This window comes from Ursus arctos, unplaced genomic scaffold (assembly GCF_023065955.2).
Source record: "Ursus arctos isolate Adak ecotype North America unplaced genomic scaffold, UrsArc2.0 scaffold_16, whole genome shotgun sequence".
NCBI classification, from domain to species: domain Eukaryota; kingdom Metazoa; phylum Chordata; class Mammalia; order Carnivora; family Ursidae; genus Ursus; species Ursus arctos.
Window position 1 is genome coordinate 17360940 of NW_026622830.1, and position 17942 is coordinate 17378881.

At 37.5% G+C, this 17942-nt stretch overlaps 1 protein-coding gene across 2 annotated transcripts in view; it reads left to right on the forward strand.

Moving 5' to 3' along the window:
• Positions 1-17942, forward strand: part of PTPRT (protein tyrosine phosphatase receptor type T) — a 1022164-nt gene that overhangs the window by 799642 nt on the left and 204580 nt on the right. The window lies entirely within an intron of this gene.

Sequence of the window (17942 nt, forward strand, 5' to 3'; positions counted from 1 at the left end):
CTAAAGGCTTCAGTGTGCATTTCCAATACAGTACAATTACCAGGATATTAATGTTGATGTAGCACTGTTAGCCCCAGTTTTTCCAATTGTCTCAGTTATGCCCTCTCCATTAAATTTTTTAAAGATCTCGTCCAGGATCACGTGTTGCATTTAGTTGTCCTGTCTCTTTAGGTTCCTCGTATCTCAGTCTTTCCTTGGCTTTCATGACCTTGACTCTTGAAAATTACAGGCCAGTTATTTTGCAGAAAGTCCCCTATGTTGGGTTTGCCTAAGGTTTGCTCACGATTAGATTCAAGTTATGCTTTTTTGGCAGGAATACGACAAAGTGATGTTGAATCCTTCCCAGTGCATCTTATCAGGAGACACATTGTATCCATGTGTCCCATTATGGGTCATGTTAAAGTTGACCATAAAAGTGTTGTCCACCAAGGTTTTCCCCCACTGTAAAGTTACTATTCCTTTTTAATGGGTACATATTTTGTGAGGATTTATTTCTATACTATGTAAACATCCTGTTCTTCATCGAATTTTCAGCCCTTAGTTTTAATATTTATTGATGAGTCTTGTCTGAACCGGTTATTGGTAAGATGTTTGCCAAATGATCTATTCTCATCCCATTGTTTGTAATTTATGTATTGGTTAACATCTCTGTGAGGATGGGCTCTCCTTTCTCCCCTCCTTTTAATGTATCTTTTATTTCTGTTAGTGAAAATTCATAGATTCTTATTGTATTCAGCCAATGAAAACCCATTGCCATTATTATTTATTTTTATGCTCAGCTTGCCCCAGTCTTAGTGAGAACCCCTTCAAGCTGGTTCCTAAATCCTTTTTTTAAATATTTATTTTGCCAATTTGTACTCATGTGAAAACTATGCGTGTATCTTCTGATATTTGTTTTTATACATATATACATTTGCCATGGTAGATGGAATATATCTCATTTAACAGGTTATTAGTTTGATATCAATTTAAGCATTTAAATAAGCAGTATGTGGCTTCCATTCGTCCCTCTCTCCAGGTCCTGCAAATGTAAGAAGTATACCTTTAGGGAAGTGCTTATGTCCTTCTGATATGTCCCTATCAGTTCTTGAAAACCTGTTTTATTTTTCTGGCACAATTTATTGTGCTTTTTCTGCACCAATTCCATTTCCTTTTAGTGAAGAATGGTACTTAAAAGCCAAGATCTGAGAGCTACTGTGTATCATTGCTGGTGGGTATTATCGCTCTTGGCTCTCACAGTGGACATAAACACAAAATATACATGTACCTATATACTTCCCCATATCTATCTGCCTGCCTACCTACCTACCTACCTCGCTATCCCCATATTAAAAATCAAGAGTTCATAATGATAGCCCCAATTCCAGTCCAACATCACAGGATTCATTTCAGCCTTTGCCCTTCCCATATTTTCACTCATTTCTCTGGCAGTGAGAAACTTGACCTTCATTATTCCCAATACTTATTTTCAACCCAAGAATACCCAGAAATTATTTTCAGAATTACTAACCTTTATCATTTTGTAAAACAAACCAATTAACTAGGGTTCAACATAGGCTTATAGATAGGCTGTACAGAATATTGCGTTCCAAGTTACTTGGTTCTTTTTCTTTCTCTAGGGTGTGGTTGTTTATTGGAAATATAGTTAGGTTTATTTGGTTATCTTTGTTACTAATTTGGGTTCCCTTTCCCCATTCTTATTGCTTTTTTTGGATATGTAAAATATTGCAACATTGTCCCAAAGGTATAAGCTGTACAAAAGGAGTGCATGCAGAAAGGGAAACCATCCCCTGTGGGAGACCAATGTCATTAGTCTCTTGTAAATTGTTGGCAAAAATCAAGAAATTCATATATATTTTATTTCCCCTTCTTATAGAAAAGGTGACATACCATGGATGCCTGTAAATCACTTTATATTAATTCATAGAGGTCTTCCTCCTTCTTTTTTAGAGTTGCATAGTATTTCATGGTGTAGTTTATTCAATTACTCTCATGTATGGACATATTGATAGTTCTCAGTATTTTTCAACTGCAAACATTGTTAGAATAAGGGAATGTGTGAATATATATTTCTGTATTGTTGGAGGTGTGTATTGAAAGTTATACATAAGAAATTTTATCTTGGCTGTTATAAATAATGCTGCAAAAATGTAGGAGTGCATATCTTTTTGATGGAAACAACCTAGGTGTCCATCAATGGGTGAATAGATAAAGAAGATGTGGTGTGTGTGTATATATGTAATGTAATGTGTATATACACGCACACAATGGAACACTACTCAACCATAAAAAAGAATGAAATCTTGCTATTTGTGACAACATGGATAGATCTTGAGGATATTGTCCTAATGAAATAAGTCAGAGAAAGACATATACCGCATGACTTTACTTATATGTGGAATCTAAAAAACAGCAAACAGACAAACAAAACAAAACCTAGACTCCAAGATACAGAGAACAGATTGGTGGTTACCATAAGGGAGGGGTTTGGGGGAGAGCAAAATGATTGAAGGGGATCAAGAATACCAACCTCTAGTTATAAAATAAATAAGTCGTAGGGTAGTATATAGCATGAGAAATATAGTCAGTAATATTGTGTCAGCTTAATATGGTGACAGATGGTAACTAGACTTATTGCGGTGATCATTTCATAATATATACAAATGTTGAATCACTGTGTCATATACCTGAAACTAATATAATATTGTATGTCAATTATACCTTAATTTTAATTTTTTTTTCAATATAGTTTTAATTTCCTTTCTCTTATTATAAGTGAGGTTAACATATATTTTAAAATATATTTTCATATATTTAGAAGACATTTTAATTTCTTAATTACAATTTTTTAAAGTGCACTCTGCCCCCATTTGGGGGCTTGAACTCATGACCCTGAGATCAAGAATTGCATGCTGCACCCGATGGAGCCAACCAAGCGTCCTTTCTCCTTACGTCTTCTACCTGGTTTTCTGTCAGGCTTTTTACCCTTTCCCCTCAATTTCTAAGGCCTATTTATGTATAAGGGATATTAGCTCTTTATCTGTGACATATGTTACAATTTTTTCCAGTTATCTTTTGACTCTGCTTATAAGTGTTTTTGCCCCACCAAAAAAAAAAAAAGAAAAGTAGTCAAATGCATCAATTTGCTTTCTTTTATTGAATCCAAACTTTTGAGTCATAGTGAAAAACCTCTTACACCAGGTTATAAAGAAATTCACACGTTTGCTTCTAGTACTTGTATACTTTCGTTTCTTTACGTTTAGATTTCTGATGTTTGGTGTTTATTTTTGCACATGGTGTGAAGTATAGATTTAATTTTATCTTTTTTTCCCAAATGCCTATTTAGTTGTCCTAGTATCATTTATTTATAAGTCCATCTTTGCCCCAATATTTGAGATGCCCCTTTTTGCATATTTTAAATTTTCATATGTTCCTGGGTCTTCTTCCAGATTTTGCATTTTTTTAATGATTTTTTATTATATTATGTTAGTCACCATACAGTACATCCCCGGTTCAGATTTTGCATTTTGTCCCACTGGCATATTTGTCTATTTGTATGCTAGTACCACACTGTTAAAATTACAGGGGTTTTTATGTTTTAATATGCGATAGGGCCAGTCTTCCTGCCCAGATTTCCTCTTTCACTGATTTTCTACTACTTCTTCCATGTTCATTTTTTCAAGTAAGTCTAAGTGTCACTTGTCCAGCTCCATAAACATCCTATTAATAATTTTACTGGGGTTACCTTCCATTTATACATTAATTTGGGTGAACTGACATCTTTAAGATGTTAAATTGTCCTAGCTGAGAACAGAGAATAGCTTTCTGTTTGTTTGAGTCCACTTGGTTTTCAGGGGTGGTATAAAATTTTCTTCACATAGGTTTGTACTTCTTGCTAAGTTTATTACCAGGTATTTAATCTTTGTTGTCATTGTAAATGGGGTTTGCTGGCATGATATCCTCTGACTGATTATCAGTTGTGTATATGGATACCGTTCACTTAAATGTTAATTCTCTAAGAATTTATTTTAAAATATATGTTTTAAATTTCCAGAGATACCGTCATGTCATTTGCAAACAGAGATATTTTAAAGTTTATTTTCAAGGAGCACCTGGATGGCTCAGTCAGTTAAGTGTTGGACTCTTGATTTCGGCTCAGGTCCTGATCTCAGGTTGGAGAGGTCTAGCCCTGCCTCCTCTGGCTCTGTGCTCTCAGCAGGGAGTCTGTTTCTCTCCCTCTGCCCTTCCCCCTGCTCAGGCACTCACTCTTTAGGGCTCTCTCTCTCTCTCTCTCCCTCTCTCTCTAGCTCTCTCAAGAATAAATAAATAAATCTCTTTTAAAAAGTTTATTTTCCAGTGTGTATGCCTCTAATTGATTTCTTTTATCCAGTTGCACTGGCTAATACTTCCAGTATGACATAAAGGAGGAATGGAGATAGAGAACATTCTACTCTTGATCTTACTGGGAATGCCTTTACTAAATCCCCATTAAGTAGGATACTGATTTTAGTACTAAGATATTTTTTCATTGTATTATGAAAGTCTTCATCAATTCCTATTTTCTTGAGTGTTTTTTAAATTAGAAATAAATGTTGAATTGCATCAAATGCTTTTTCTACATTAGAGATAATGATATGATTTTCTTCTTTGATCTATTAATATGGTATATATATTATATGAATGGATTTCTTCACATCGAACCAACCTTCCCCTTCTAGAATATATTCCATTTGTCCATGGCATTTTATTTTTCTCAATGCAGTGTTGAATTCTGCTCACTAACACATTGAGAGTTTCACACATTCAAAAATAAAATTGGTCTAAATTTCCCGTTTTTAGTATTGTCTTTACCAAGTTTATGTGTCAGTGTTATCCTGGTTTCATAAAAAAATGAGCAAGTTTTCCTTCATTCTCCATGGTGAAGAACAATATAAGTTAGTACCATCTTCTCTCTAATGGTCTGGTAGCAGTTCCCTGTGAAAACATCTGGGCACAGTCTGTTTTTTATGGAGTGGTCCTTGACATCTTTCTGTTTCTTCTGTGGACTGTGGTGTAAGTTTTTATTTCTAATGGGACCTGTTTTTCCTAGGCATTTATCAATTTCATTTAGCTTTTCAGAATTATTTCCAGACATCTGAAGAATAGTCTCATTTTTACAAATTTTGTCTTTTTCAATGGTTATTTCCTCCTTGTCATTTCTTCTGTGTATAATGATGCTTCCTCTCTCTTTCCCTTTGTTCTACAATTTTTTCTCTTCAATAATTTCTGTTTTTGCCTTTATTATTCCCTTTTGTATGCTTTTTGGTGCATTTTTTTGGTTCCTTTCCTGGATTTTTATGCTGGAAATTTAATTTTTTTCATTCTTTCATTTTATGGCTACTCTAAATGTGTTTCATAGATTCTGACATGTAGAGTTTTCATTATATTTTAATGCCTTGTACACCCAGGAGTGAGTCAAAAGAAATTATTTTGGAGCTTTTGAGGTGGAAGGACCTGTTTGGTTTTTTACTATTAATAATTTCTAATTTTATTACATTATAATCATAGAATATTGATAATAATTCTACTCTATGGAGCATAGTGATGCTTTCTTAATTAGCTAATATATGGTCAATTTTTGTGAATGTTTCATAAACCCATAAGGAGAAGTTTTCTCTCTTTTATGAGGCTGTAGAGTTTGATACACATCCACTAGGTCTGTCTAATTATTTTAGCTTTTCTATGTCTGTGCCTGTCCTTTTTCCCCCACTTAATCTGTCTGTCTTCTACTGACAATAGTCTATTATTCTTGCATCTTTTAGAGTTTCTACTTCATAAAGGTGGTTATTGTCCTTTTGGTGCATAGGTATTCATACCTGTTGTATTTCTCATTAATTGTGGGTTTAAGCCTTAAAAAGTGTCCTTTGTTATATTTAATGCTTTTTAAATTGTATTCTCATGTGTCTGATATCAGGATTGCTATTACTGCTGGGTTTTTTTCATTTGCATAATTTCTCCTGTTCCTTTATTGTTGCCTTTCTGAATCACTTTGTTTTAGGTGTGACCTTTATACATAGCAGATAGTTGGGTTTATGAGAAGATTTGAAATCCCTTTCATTTTAATTATGTGAGTTAAACCCATTCACATTTGTTGACATGACTGACATGTTTGGTCTCAACTCTATCACCCATTCTTTATATCATAATTTATATGTGTTTTCCTTACTCTTTTGTGCTAAAATATCTTTTGATATTTAGAAAGGTTTGTACCTTTTTCTGGTAGTTACCTTTGTAACCCTTCAATATTCTTTCCATAGCTCACCTTTCCTGTCCAGTTTGTCTGCATTTCTTCCCAGCTTTATTAAGGTTTAATCAACAAATAAAAGTGGTGTGTATTAAAGATGTACAACGGGATGTTTTGAGATACATGTACATTGTGAAGTGATTACCGCAATTGAGCTGATTAACATATACCCATCACTTCACGTCGTGCATGGTGAGGACACTTAAGATCTACTCTCTAAGCAAATTTCAAGTATAAAATACAGTATTATACAGATACCCAGAACTTATGAACCCTGCATAAGTCTTAGACCAACATCTCCCCATCTCCCTTGCTCTCCAGCCCCTTAGAAACACCAATTCCTCTTTCTGCTTTTATGATTTCAACTCTTTTAGATTCCACATATAAGTGAAATCGTGCAGTATTTTTCTCTCTCTGTCTGGCTTATTTCACTTCGCATAAAGTCCTCTAGGTTTATCCGTGTTGTTGCAAATGGCAGGATGTCCTTCTTTTTTAAGGCTCAATAATAGTCCATAATCCTATAAATACCACATTTTTCTTTTCCCTACTCCTAATGTCCATCAAACTATTTTGCCATGCTTATCCCCTTAGTGTTCTGGTTGGGACAAGAAAAGAAGTGGGCCTCTTGGGCAGCATCTTGCCAACTGGGAAAGCCAGGCATTCACTGTGCTCTCACATAATCCCAGGAAAGAAATTGTGGGCTGAGGGGGTCTCTCTTGGCATTGGGCTCTGCCACTTTGGGGGGCAGGTGACATGAGTAAAGTGAAACTGCTCTTCTTACCCTCTTCAATGCATTTGTTCGCAGACTTTTTGCTCTGGTAGGATACTGGGACCCCTCTTCTGGACTTCTGAGCTACCACGAAGGTAGTCTTCTCCATGCATGGTTGTCAAAATTGTATTTCTGTAAGAGGATGAGTGCTGGAAACTCTTATTCTGCCATCTTGCAGACATCGCTGGGTTGTCAGTTTTTGATGGTATCCATTGACTTTCGCCTAGTGCCTACATAACAATTAATGAATTTATCCTACTTTCCTCTTTCTCTGTTTTTTTCTCTTTTTCACTTTTTCTTGCATTACTTCTGCATTGTCAAAAAATATAACCTTTCTGTGTTCTACTCTCAACTATGTCCCTACCTTGTTTTAGTCTTAAATTTATGATTAAAGATATTAAATGCTTACCATCAGTCCTTTTGCTGAAATTTCCTCAGTTAACTCTTCATTGAGTGAAACTTATCCTCTGCTATATTCCTCAAGAAAGAGTCATGCGTGTGGTATTCATTGAGTTATTGAATATTGAAAGTTATTTTTCTATAGCTTTGATATTCAAGAGACACCTGGTTAGTTATAAAATCCTTGGTTCGTAATTTCTTTCTTTGAGTTTCTTGACAATGCTGCCCCATATTTCCTGGCCTCATATGTTGCCTTGGAGATATTTCATGACATCTCTGGCCCTTGTGAATTATTTGGTTTCTTTGGCTGAAGTCCTTGAGGACTTTTTTTCTTTTTTTAAGTTGAATTGTTTTATTAGGATCCTGAAATAGACCTTCAGGGTTTTTAGTCCTTTCAGTATATAGGCTCAGGTTATCTTTTAATTCCAGAAATTTTCCTTGGATTATTGCTCTAAATCCTTGCCTATCCAATTGTTCAATCTGTTTTCCCAGGGATTTCAAGTATACATATATTGGATCCTCTTTGTCTTCTCTTTAAGTCACCTTTTCACTGACCCTGGCTGTTTTATTCTTTATTTAATTTTCTTTCTCTTGGTTGTTTTTCCCCTTTCTTCAGTGCCCCTTATTAAAATTTTCCTTTGGACGCCTTGTTATTTAAACTTCATTTCTGAAGTGCTTTTGCCTTTTTTCTTATTTTCCTGAGTTCAGTCAACTCTCTCTTTTTGTGCTTTTTTTAGACATTTCAGTTTGTAATCTTTGCATTCCTAATTCAGAGTTGTTTGAGGAAATTTAATTCAATTTGGAGTGTTGGTTATATTTTTCTTCTGGTGTGCAATTATTTTTGAGGGGGTGGATTTTCATCACTTAAGATGTTTTGATTTTTATTTTCCATTTTCTTCATATACTAGTTGTATCTGGCTCCTTTTTTTTTATGTTAAAGATTTTATGTATTTATTTGACAGAGAGAGACATCCAGAGAGAGAGGGAACACAAGCAGGGGGAGTGGGAGAGGAAGAAGCAGGCTCCCAGCAGAAGAGCCTGATGCGGGGCTCGATCCCATAACGCTGGGATCACGCCCCGAGTCGAAGGCAGACGCTTAACGACTAAGCCACCCAGGCGCCCCCTGGCTCCTTTCTTTTTATTCATATTGTAGATTTAAGGTGGCTTACAATATTTCTAGTTTAAAAACACAGTATTCTGATAGAGTAGCGAAGTACTTTTTTTAATGGGTAACTAGGTTTTGTGTGTGATGGGGGATGGGTGGTCATGTGTTCTAAGACTCGTTGTTGCTTCTGTTGTTCTCTTTTGACTTGTGGGATCTTAAAATTCCCCCTGCCTTTTTTCCTTTCCCTCATCCAGTCTCCCAAGGGCACTTTCCCCTCTTTTTACGTTTTTTTCCCCCATAAGTGATGCCTATTTAAGGTTGCCCCTTGAATTATTGTGCCTTCAAGTCCTTTCCATCTATTCATTGTCTTAATCTACCAGCATTTTCACACATTTTCAGATTTTTCCTGCATACGAACTTGGCCTTGCTAGTGATCATTTTATTTATTTATTTTTATTATGTTCAGTTAGCCAGCATATAGTGATCATTTTAGATCAATCTTACACCCTGTGCTAGCTTACCGCTCTTCTCTTTCAAGTTGCTTTTCTGTATGGCCCTTGCTGTCCACAAAAGCTTTTGCTGAAAACCTTAGAAATATTTCATTCAGTTGTGATGCTTATTTTGTTTTTAACAGGGATTATGAAGTTTCGAAGATCCTCTGTATTTTAATTATGCTAAGGTTGTGTGCTTTGTGGATTTTTAGAAGAGAGTCCAGGAGAATTAGGGTGCAGGGAGGCCAGACTGAGGACCCAGTAGTTGTCCATAGCAGAAGCCAATACAGATTCATAAGCATGGGATGGGGTGAGGTGGTGGGAGGTCTCTAAGGTCAGGCAGAGCTAAAATATGCCTTCCTAGGTTGGTGGAGGTTGAAATAGGATCTCTGCAGATACCATCTTGGCCACCACCATCTCTCGGCTTGACTACGCCACCATACTCTTCCTACTGACTAGTTTCTCCTATACCATGAGTCTGTTCTCTATATTAACAGTCTCTACATTTTAAAAAATGTAAATCTGAAAACTTTATTGTTCCTGCTCATAACTCTTAGATTGCTTCCTGTTGTTCTTAAAATATAGACCAAAACTCTACAGTCTAAAAAGCTCTACCAGGCTTCTGTTTCTAGCTTCATATCATATCATATCATTCTCCAGGCATTTCATTATGATGTAACCTTCCAGACTCCTTTACACCTTCAGTTATACCATGCATTTTCTCATCTTGGGGTTTTTGCATACCTGTTCCTGAGTCCAGGACATGCTTTTGTGATACTTCATATATCTACCACCTACTGATCTTCTAGATCACAGTTAAATGATCTTTGCTCAAGGCAATGTATCATCTTCCTTCCTATCCACACCTCATGTCATCTTCTTACACATACGTAGCACCTAGTACTTCCTCCTAGTGTTTAGTGCAACTTGTTATTGGATACTTATTTGTGAGACTGGGTATCTAATGTTTATCACAAATATTGGAAAATAATGTGTATGTGTTCCATGAGGACATGGACCATATCTGTTTTGCCCATGCTATAATACCAATACCCAGCATAATGCCTGGCACATAGTGATCACTCAGTAATCATCAATATAATTAATAATGACCATATCAATAAATATCTGTTGCTTGGTTGACCAAATGAATAAAGGGTTAAGTGGGCTTTTGGAGCTGCAGCCAAGACTTAGAGGAATATTAAGGGAGAAGCCAAAGCAACTCAGCAAACTAGACTATGGCATCAGGGCTAACTAACTCCCATCATATTTACTAAGGTGGCTGTCTTACAGAAGAGAAAGGCATGAGTTGGGGTAACTGGGGAAGTTATTTGAAAACTGGGGTGAGGGCTAATTCTCCATCCTATTACACAGGGCATAGTCTACAACATTCTACATAGTCTACAAAGTTCTACATAGTCTAATGGGTCAGTAGAATAAGAATTATATGCACTACCCAGGTACCTAGGGCTTCTTGGTCAGGGTGGCAGTACAACTTAACCTAAGCCCATCTGGATAGTAAGTAGCAACTACTGAAATACTTGATGCCTTGGACACTATGTTGTAAGTCTCTGAATTACAGAGACATCCTATAATTTCAGTAGGTAGCGATGGATATATGGATGGATGGACGGATGGACGGATGGATGAGTTAGACTTGATCTAGTCTTGAAGTGGAGACCATGAGTAGTTAAGTAGGTAAAGACATATGACATTCTGGGAAATAAGGTAGATGATAGCTTTTATTATTATTATTATTATTTTTATTTATAATAATATTTTTTATTATATTATGTTAGTCACCATACAGTACATCCCTGGTTTTTTATGTAAAGTTCAATGATTCATTCGTTGTATATTATTATTATTTTTAAGTAAGCTATGTGTTGTGGGGTGGGGTGTGGTGATATGGAGTGGTGTCAAGAGAACAGAGTACTGAAAGAGCAGGAGTACTGCCAGTAGCTGAAACCAGACTCTGCATTTTGAGAACTTGAAGCAACCTTAGAATACCCTGCCCATTCTACCAAATTGGCCTTCTCCATCCCTCTCTCTGTTATTTGATTGATGGGGAAATTGAGCCATAGAGAGTGGTAGTGACTTGCTCGATATTGCCCAGCACTGGCAGAGCTTGAGTAGAAGAAGATCTCAACAGAATCATAATAGTTAGGGCATTATATTCTGACCCAACATGGCACACCTGTGTCCAGATTCACAAATCTGGAGTGGGAAGTGAGATATGAGTAAAGTTAAGATGATGGGGAAATGAAATTATATTGTACTGTCCCAGAATATATTACAGACCTAGAAGTAGAATGTAATTAATGGAGATAGAAAATATACCAAATGTTTCTCCTTTTCCAAAAGCTTTATATAATCTTGGCACAAAGAAAGTACTCATTTCCTGTTTATGGAACTGATCGGGGACTTTGGGTATATGTGCACTGACCAGACTTCTCATATGTTGGGATGCAGAATATCTAGCACCTTTCTGACTTGTTTGCTAACAGTTTAGTCATGCAGAAGGTCAAGAGAGTGACTTAGGACTTTATTATTTTGTATCTAATTCTAACCAACAAAGACAAATTGGTTATGGAATTAAAGGTGTCAGGAACTTGGGAGAAAGCGGCCATGTCAACATCACGTTTGTGAGAGCCAGGGAGAGTTAAGCATAATGAGACATTCACTCCAGATTATAGAAAACAGCTTTTAATAGATGTGGGGTGGAGGAGGTAGTGTCAGAAATGGCTCACATTCATGCTTGCAATTGTGGAAGGGAAGATGATTCTCAGAATTAGAAAGTTCTTACAAATGACCCAATGAGGGACAGAAGGCAATAGAATAAACCATTGCAGCTACCCAGATTCCCTTTAATGTAACACATTTTAAACAGAACATTCCTGGGTCACCTGGGTGGCATAGTCATTTGAGCATCTGACTCTTGCTTTCGGCTCAGGTCTGATCACAGGGTTGTCTCTCTCCCTCTGCCTCTCTCCCCCGCTCTCTCTCTGAACAAATAAATTAAATCTTAAAAGAAAGAAAGGCAGATTAGTGTTCACCACTGCAGGGATGAAGTGACCCAGAGAGTGCATGAAGGGTACTTCTGAAGTGCTGGCAATGTATTGGTGTTTTCATCTGGGGTGCTGGTCATAGGTGGGTGTTTACTTTGTGAAAAATTTGGCAAACTGTAGTTGAGCTTAGTATACTTGTTTCTATATATGTTGCAGTTCAAATGAACCATGTAACAGTTCTTACAATTTAATATATTTCCTTCACAAATTATTTTTAAATGCTTACCTTTGCACGTTAGTTGTAGTAAAATCGTACTTTGCTTTATTCATTTAACATTTTCTTATGTGTACTATTCCATGTTATTATGTGGCCCTCACAATAATTTTTTGTTAGCTTCTTAATATTCCACCATGTGGATAGACCACAACTTTCTTTAGCATGCCTGTAGGGTTAGACAGGTATGTTGCTCTTCCCTTTCATTTTTATATAAAGAACACTGGAACCAATATCTTTAAGTATAAGCCTTCTTTTACATTTCAGATTATTCCCTGAGAATAGATCCTTGTTTTTAAAGATTTATTTATTCATTAGAGAGAGAGAACATGCATGCACGTGCATGCGAGCAGGGAGGGGCAGAGGGAGAGAGGGAGAATCCCAAGCAGACTCCCCACTGAGCATGGAGCCTGATGTGGGGCTTGATCCCACAATGCATGAGATCATGACCTGAGACAAAACCAGAAGTCAGATGCTTAACCACTGAGTCACCAAGGCATCCTAAGAATAGATTCTTGGATGTGAAAAAATTAGATCGACTCTTTTTGAAGTCTAGGTACATATTTGCAAATTACCCCCAGCAGTGAAAGCCTCATCACACTCTTGCCCATTGCTGTATGTAATAATCTTGCATGTAATTGGCAAGTTTCCTAATACAGTTCTTGCAAAATCCTTTTTTGTTGTATTAATATAAAGTTGTCAATCCTTCTGACCATCCCTAGTGGCACAGCTCCACTCGCCGTAGTTTCTCAGTGATGTTTGTTGTGGTGCTGCACAGCTGGCCGCGTGCAGACCGCCTTCGGTCCTCAGGAGCTCATACTCTCTGTAACCATCTCAGCCTTCAGCTCACTGACCCTTTAAGCCAGAGAACAGAAATGGAAGCCAACAGGAGTTGGACATCTGCTCTTTCTCCAAACATGAAAACAAAGAAATTATTGGGCTCACTTTTATCATCGTTTTCAAGTTTTACCTCATTTGTGGCTGAAGCTTCTTTTGCATCACAGTTAGAAAGTTCTACTTTATTTTTATATATTTTTTATTCATAATTTTTCCTTCTTTCTGTCTTCTGGATATCCTCTTTAAAAACCATTTTCCTTGAAATATAGCATGCTTGAAATATCCTTGGAACACCTCAAATGAATACTTCATGTATTTGAATCATAATGTGTGGTATTCTTTTAACATTTCTGCATTTTCAGGTGTTTAATAAAGTAATTGTTTATTTTTTTAAAAAAAAAGCGCTTTCAGCATTAGAAAAAATAAAGGAAGGGAAGCACTTGTCCCAAAGAACAAGTCATGTCAACCCAACCTTCTTTCTTTAAGAGAGTTCTTAGACTGATAGAGTGGGGAAATGCAGCAGACAGAATCTGAGTATCTGAAGTGAGTCTGACCCTATTCTCAAGCTATCTTGGTGGGAAATAGGCAGTTGAGGAAATGAGTAGTTAGATAACCAGCCAAAAATTCTGATGAGCAATGAATGCCAACCTGGAAGGCGGATTCTAGTACATGTCACAAAGCTTTATCAATGGCATTTTCCAGGTTACCACTTATGTTAATGATCAGGATAAAATTATAGAAAAAAACTAGGTTCAAAAACTTATATATGGTGGAGAATATGGTAACAGGCTGTAGCAATCAGATCAAAGAAGAAATAAGTCAATAGGGGAAGTCAGTATATGACTCTCTACTTGGATTCCAGAAATACAACTACATTTATGTATGTAGAAGCAGACTATATATATATATTTTTTTTTTGATGGGGGGATGGTTGGCGGCACATTCATTGTGATAAGTGAAAACCTGAAATGTTGGCTATGTTAACAGAAGGCCAGTATAACTAAGGAAAATAGAAAATAGTGATAATCTAGGTAATAATGTATTGCCAAGACCACATGTAGACTGCTGCGTCCTATTCTAGTCCCTTCTCAGTAAGAGGGACAAACTGTAGGATGTCCCAGGATGAGTAGCAGTATTGGTTCAGAGGACTTGAACTCTTATCATCTGAGGAATTGTTGAAGAATCTTAATGGACATGAGAACCATCTTTCAATATTCAGACATCTTTTGTACACAAGGGCAGACTTTCTGTGGTGTAAGGAATAGAATCAAGACCACCGGGAGTCACACGTGAAGTGAGTTTCTAGCATTCAGAGGTACGCCTAGAGAAAATAGACTCTGCTGTGGACATTACCATTTCTTCTCTACTTCTGGGTACATGGAGGACTCCATTTCCCCACCTCACTTAAATTTGGCATGGCCATATGACTGATTCTAGTCAGTGAAACTTGAGTCAAGTAAGTGTAGCTTCTGATACAAAGCATTTGATTGTGAGTGCCCAACTCAAGTACTCTTTTGTCCTGCCTCAGTGAACAGTGAAGCCTTGTGTTAAAATGGAGGTAGACATGAACAGACATTTCTCCAAAGAAGACATACAAATGGCTAACAGACACATGAAAAAATGCTCAACATCACTCAGCATCAGCAAAATACAGATCAAAACCACAATGAGATACCACCTCACACCAGTCAGAATGGCTAAAATTAACAACTCAGGAAATAACAGATGTTGGTGATCATGCGGAGAAAGAGGAGCCCTCTTACACTGTTGGTGGGAATGCAAGCTGCTGTAGCCACTCTGGAAAACAGTATGGAGGTTCCTCAAAAATTAAAAATAGAACTACCCTATAGCCCATCAATTACACTAGTAGGTATTTATCCAAAGGATACAAAAATTCAGATTCAAAGGAATACATGCACCCCAATGTTTATAGCAGCAATATCCACAATAGCCAAACTATGGGAAGAGTCCAGATGTCCGTCAACAGATGAATGGATAAAGAAGATATGGTGTGTGTGTGTGTGTGTGTGTGTGTGTGTGTGTATATATATATATATATATATACACACACATATACATACAATGGACTATGGACTATTACTTAGCCATCAGAAAGAATGAAATCTTGCCATTTGCAACAATGTGGATGGAACTAGAGGGTATTATGTTAAGTGAAATAAGTCAGTCAGAGAAAGACAAATCCATATGGTTTCACTCATGTGGAATTTAACAAACAACAGATGAACAGAGGGGACAGAAAGGAGAAATAAAATCAGATAAAAACCATAAGAGTCTCTTAACTATAGGAAATAAGCTGAGGGTGGCTGGAGGGGAAATGGGTGGAGGAAAGGGGTCACTGGGTGATGGGCATTAAGGAGGGCACTTGATGTAATGAGCACTGGGTGTTTATGCAACAATGAATCACTAAATTCTATCCCTGAAACTAAGAATACACTATATGTTACCTAAATTGAATTTAAGTAAAAAAATTTTAATTTAAAATTTAAAAATAGAGGTACCGGCTTGGTCTCTGAGTGGGTACAGTGTTTACAGTATCTCCCAAACACCACTACTACCCCACTTCAGATCCAGTCGTGCACCTACATTGGACATGTTAGTTTGAGTGGGAAATACATCTTTACTGTTTTTAGCCACTGAAGTTCATGGGTTTTATACTTCTGCTTATCCCTGATGCCATATGGTGATTTATTAGAAGAAATAAATTTTTAGTCATTCAGATGACCAGAAATATATTTCGCATGTGTATTTGGTCTTTGTCCATGATTTCTGGCTCACAGCTTCCTAAACCCTTGGAATTTCCTAAGCATCAATGGCCATAAAGCTGTCTTTTGTTATGTTAATGAGGGTGACTTTTGGACCCCACCAAAGGAGGAAGCTGGTTGCCAGGAAGATCAACTTCTTTTTTTTTTTTTAATTTTTTTTTAATTATATTATGTTAGTCACCATACAGTACATCCCTGGTTTCTGATGTAAAGTTCGATGATTCATTAGTTGCATATAACACCCAGTGCACCATGCAATACGTGCCCTCCTTACTACCCATCACCAGCCTATCCCGTTCCCCCATCCTCCTCCCCTCTGAAGCCCTCTGTTTCCCAGAGTCCGTAGTCTCTCATGCTTCATTCCCCCTTCTGATTACCCCCCATTTCTTTATCCCTTTCTTCCCCTACCGATCTTCCTAGTTCTTATGTTCCATAGATGAGAGAAATCATATGATAATTGTCTTTCTCTGCTTGACTTATTTCACTTAGCATTATCTCCTCCAGTGCCGTCCATGTTGCAGCAAATGTTGAGAAATCGTTCTTTCTGCTAGCTGAGTAATATTCCATTGTATATATGGACCACAACTTCTTAATCCAGTCATCTGTTGAAGGGCATCTCGGTTCCTTCCACAATTTAGCTATTGTGGACAATGCTGCTATGAACATTGGGGTGCATATGGCCCTTCTCTTCACTACGTCTGTATCTTTGGGGTAAATACCCAGTAGTGCAATGGCTGGGTCATAGGGTAGCTCAATTTTTAACTTTTTAAGGGACCTCCACACTGTTTTCCAGAGTGGCTGTACCAACTTGCATTCCCACCAACAATGTAGGAGGGATCCCCTTTCTCCACATCCTCTCCAGCAATTGTTGTTTCTTGCCTTGTCAATTTTTGCCATTCTAACTGGCGTAAGGTGGTATCTTAGTGTGGTTTTGATTTGAATTTCCCTGATGGCTAATGATTTTGAACATTTTTTCATGTGTCTGTTAGCCATTTGTATGTCATCATTGGAAAAGTGTCTGTTCATATCTTCTGCCCATTTTTTGATTTGTTTATTTGTTTCTCGTGTATTGAGTTTGAGAAGTTCTTTGTAGATCTTGGATACCAGTCTTTTATCTGTAGCATCATTTGCAGATATCTTTTCCCATTCCGTGGGCTGCCTCTTAGTTTTTTTGACTGTTTCCTTGGCTGTGCAGAAGCTTTTTATCTTGATGAAGTCCCACAAGTTCATATTACCTTTTGTTTCTCTTGCCTTTGGAGATGTGTCATGAAAAAGGTTGCTTTGGCCGATGTCGTAGAGGAGGATCTACTTCTGATTAGAGTTGGAACGTTCAGTCCCATAGTCCCACAGTCCCACCCTACTCCCAGCCTATTGGACCTCTGGGGAGAGGTGAGGGGCTAGATGTTGAATCAGCCAGTAGCCAATGACTTAGTCAATAATGACCATGCAGTGAAACCTCCATAAAAATCCAGAAGGACTGGGTTTAGAGAGATTCTGGGTAGGTGGCCACATGGAGACTGGGGAGAGTAGCACTTCTGGAAAAGGCAAGGAGGTTCTGTTCCCCTCCCCACATACCTCACCCTATGCATCTCTTCTATCTGGCTGTTCCTGAGTTACATCCGTTTACAATAAACTGGTGATCTACTAACACATTTCTTTGAGTTCTGTGAGCTGCTCTAGCAAATTAATCGAACCTAAGGAGGAGGTCATTGGAACCTCCAATCTGTAGCTGGTAGGTCAGAAGCACAGGTAGCAGCCTGAGCTTGTACCTGGCATCTGAAGTGGGGGGTACAGGACAGTCTTGTAGAACTGAACCCTTTACCTGTGGAATCTGATGCCATCTCCAGGTAGACAGTGTCAGAAGTGAGTTGAGTTCTCAGATACCCTGCTGGTGTCTGAGGATTGCTTGGTGTTGTAGAAGGGGAAGAACCTCCCTCCACACAGCAGAATTTGGTCCAGGAACCCTCAAACACCTGACTAACACAAATGCCTT